The following is a 3,900-nucleotide window of genomic DNA, read 5'->3' as shown; positions in this document are numbered from 1 at the left end:
ACTAGAACACACCGCTACTAGGAAATGTAGCCAGAAGGATGCTCACAAAAGCCCACAGCTGATTCCCGAGGGAACTCCTGGAGAACACGGCTCGTCTGGGGTCTTTGAAGGCCACATGACTTTCACAGCAGCTGAAAACGTATGCGCTCAACATGGGTACCCACTTCACATTCCATTACACTGCACCAAGGGTCACCTGCTCCTTGATTTTTAAGATTCCTGTAAAGATGAGCTATTTTTGGAATTCACTTAAGCAACAACGGCTGGGGTGCTGAGGTGGGGTCCCGAGGAGGGGGTGGGTGCAAATAATTATTTCCAGTTCCCGTGCAGTTCCTACACCAAGCTGGCTACGTGATTTAAAAAAAGGCTATCACCAGGATGAATGCCCACATTTGAGGTAATTATTGCCATTAGGTCACAGTTTGTGTGAGAGGATGCTTCTAAAACCTTCTTTAGAAAAAATCTGGGGGTGTTCTGGAAGATTCCAGAACACCTATAGAAACCAACCAGGATCTCAAATTCTGATTAGCTGGGTTTGCTTCCAATGGAGTTAAAGTTCCAGCAGATTCCACAACGTGTGTAAACTACCTAAGAAGTTAGGCAAACAAGCCTGGAGCCAGTCTAACAGAGTTTTCAAGAGACAACAAACAAACAAGCCAACAAGAAGCCCAACATCGGAGATGTTTCCTAACAAATGACATGTATCTATTTTAAAAATAAAAGATCTAGTCCCAAAGCATTTGTAGATTCCAACCACCTTTCAACCCACAATAAACGCGTGTCAGCATTACTCTCCTTGGAGCCCAGAAGTCGCCCGGCTTTTCTCCGTCCCTGCAACTGTCACTTGGCATGTCTCTGAAAGTTTTATTTTGCCCCTGCCCCTTTAAGTCCTATTGCCCACCCACCCTTTAAAAACAAAGCCAAGCAAAGCCACACCCCAAACCAAACAACACAACCGAAGGAAAGAGGAAGAAGGAGGAAGTTCCTGGACACCAGAGCCACATGCCAGAATGTACACACGCTTGGTGTGGTCCCTCGCCTGGCTTCCACCCAGACCTGATGTGGGGCATCTATTGCCGAGATCTGAGTTAGTTGTGGTGATGTTTATCAGTGCAGTAAAAAATAGCATTTTGAAAAAAATATATATATACCTTTAGTATTGCCTTTCTAGAATGAACCATTAACGAGGAAATGTTATTTAAAAAAATAAAACACAAACGGAACGGGAGAAAAGACGTTTTCTTTTTCACACTTCCAAGAGTTTGTACTAGCAGCGCTGCTTGAGCCCCAGTGCACACTGGAGAGAAATCGAAGAGGAATTCTACTCTGCGAACCCGCAAGAGCCCGCGGAAGGTTTTCTCGACAATTTACATGAACTGGGGGCCGGGGGTGGGGGTAGGGGGGGGAGGGGTACGCTTCCACCTGCCTCGACTCGGGAGGCGACTCCCATTGCTGTGACCTTCTGCTGAGTTCCAGCGTGGAGTGGCGTGAGGTGAGCGCTCCTCACAGGCCCTCCTTCTCCTCAGCACCAACTCCCAGGAGGTTGTGGGAGCAGCTGGCCGGGACCACCATGCTGGGGCTGGACAGCAGGGTCCCTGCCCGGGCTCTGCTGGGTGCTAGCCTTGGGATCCTGAGCAGGTCCCTGAGCTCTCAGGCCAGTTGTCCCCCCTGTCAGGAGGCTACGATCGATGACCTCACAGTATGGGACAGGCCGTTTTTAGCACAGTGTTTGGCACACAGCAAGGGGGACTCCCATTAAATGGTTCCAGAGAAACGGGTGGCCACGCAGTGCTGTTAATTACAAAAGCGAAAAACAAAACAAGACAAGAACCAAGGCCCGGTGAGCAGAAACCACATTACAAACGTGGGGATTCGGGGCCACTATTGCTGTACCTTTCTGTTAACACCAGCCACTTGCTCAGTGGGTCAGCTTCCTCGTTAAGGGGGCAGGCAGGCGAGGGGCTGTGAGCCTTCAGGAACTGCTGGCGACCAGAGACCGGTAGGGACTCCCTGGGTGTTGCACACTTGGCTCCCACTGAGACAAAGTTGGGTGGGTTGAGCCCACCCAGAGGCCACGCCAGAAAGGCCTGGTGATTCCACATCTGAAAACCAACCACGAAACACCTAAGGAGCACAGTCCTATTCTGCCACGCCTGGGGCGCCACGAGGCAGTCAGCGCAACTGCCGCCGTTCTCTTTTCAAAAGGAGAGGCAAGAAAAGGAGAGAGCGTTCACTGAGCGTTTTATGGTGGCGTCTGAGACCAGTGGCTGCCAAAGACTTGAGGGGGTTCTTGTGAGGTGCCCAGACAGCCCCCACTGGGTTGGGTGCTCTGTGAATCACCCTCTTATGTCACTCTCTGCGGGCCTGAGGGCAGACCCCACCAGCCAGGTGCTCTCTTGAATTCCGGACCAGGGGCCTCTGCTGGGTCGGGTGAGTACCGTGAGCATCGGTGCTGGAAGCCTTCCCATGGTGTCTTCGGCGGGCGTCTCAAGAGGCTCCGGTTCCTGACAGAAATGCCAGGGGACCTGCTCTGTGGCGGTGAGAAGAGGAGTCTAAGGCATCACCGTGGAAAAGGACTGGCAGCGGGTGGGGGGGCTCCCGGGCGCTCAACCCCGCGCAGCCAGCGGCCTGGCAGAGGTGAGAGAAGGACCATCGGAACACGAGTCAGGACTGGACTTCGAGGAGGGAGGACGGCACTCGGGAGCCCCCGACTAGAGATGACATTATTGCCCAGAGAGGAGATGGAAAGCCATCTTGGCTTTAGGTCTCGGAGAGTTTCTTTGGCTAAAAGAAGGGGCAGGTTTAGCGTCTGGGTCAGTTTGGCGAGGACAGCTCCCGCCTGCACTCGAGGCCTCCCCCTGGGCAGGCAGAGGTCGGGAGCGAGAGTGGGGACATGGACGGTGTGGGGTGGAGGCCCTGGCGGGAAGGCGGGGCAGGCCGGGAAGGATCCTCGCCTTTCTGAAGAATTGTCTTAACCTTAGTGATTTTCTTCTCTCTACTTTGTCGCAGCAGCTACTTCACAGGTCACCACGGCCCGGTGCCCCACACCGCCCAGGACTGAGAGCGGGACAGAGCCGGGCTGGGGCTGGGGCGGCACTGCGTTGTATCAACCATGAACCATCTGAAAGACTTGCTGAAGCCTCCTCATCGCCCTTCTCCAGTTTCCAAGACAGTTTGCGCCATGCACTCACACATGCACACACCCAAACCCTCTGCCACCAGCTTGTTCAGAAATGAGCGTCTGCAATTCCATTGGCCCGCTGGAGGGCAACAGCCCCCCCAGGCGGTTCTGCTAAGAGCTCCATCCCTTCCGCACACCCGACAACCTGCTGCGTTGAGTCTTCTGGTGGGGAGAGTGGGAAACCTACGGGGGGAAGGGGTGTGTCTCCTAGCCGCCCTCAGGCGAGGACAGGCCACACAGTGCCCCCCCCCACCCCCCCACCAACCCTTCTCCCAGCCGAGTCAGCCCTGACGGGATCCACCTTCGTGTCCACTGGCATTGTGCCCACACCTTGGCCTGCTCGCCCCAGCCCTTAGAAATGGGCATGGCATCGCGAGACTCAGGAAGTCCAGAGAACCAGCAGGTTAGCAGCAAGCCACCCTTCGGGGTGCCAGTGTGAGTGCTCCACCTGTCCTTCCACCGTCCCTCGTCCCTCGCCACTGCTGTCCTCACAGCAGGTCTGTGCTGAGGCCAGTTATTCTGAAGATTCGCTGACATTCCTCTACGGGGGTGGCCTGGGCTCGTGGGCGGGAGTCCAGGGTGCCTGCTCATCCCTCAGGGGAGGGTCTGGCTTCCCTGCTGGGAGCCTGTCCTGGGATCTCTGATCCACACCTCTGTGGGAGAGGATGCTGGAGAGGTGGTCAGGTGAGGGAAGGGAGGGTGCAGGGATGTCTTCAGAT

Source organism: Echinops telfairi, unplaced genomic scaffold, assembly GCF_000313985.2.
Source record: "Echinops telfairi isolate 266 unplaced genomic scaffold, ASM31398v2 ScPeMD7_23;HRSCAF=83, whole genome shotgun sequence".
NCBI classification, from domain to species: domain Eukaryota; kingdom Metazoa; phylum Chordata; class Mammalia; order Afrosoricida; family Tenrecidae; genus Echinops; species Echinops telfairi.
The sequence above is the reverse complement of the archived record's forward strand: the minus strand, read 5'-3'. Positions refer to the sequence as shown.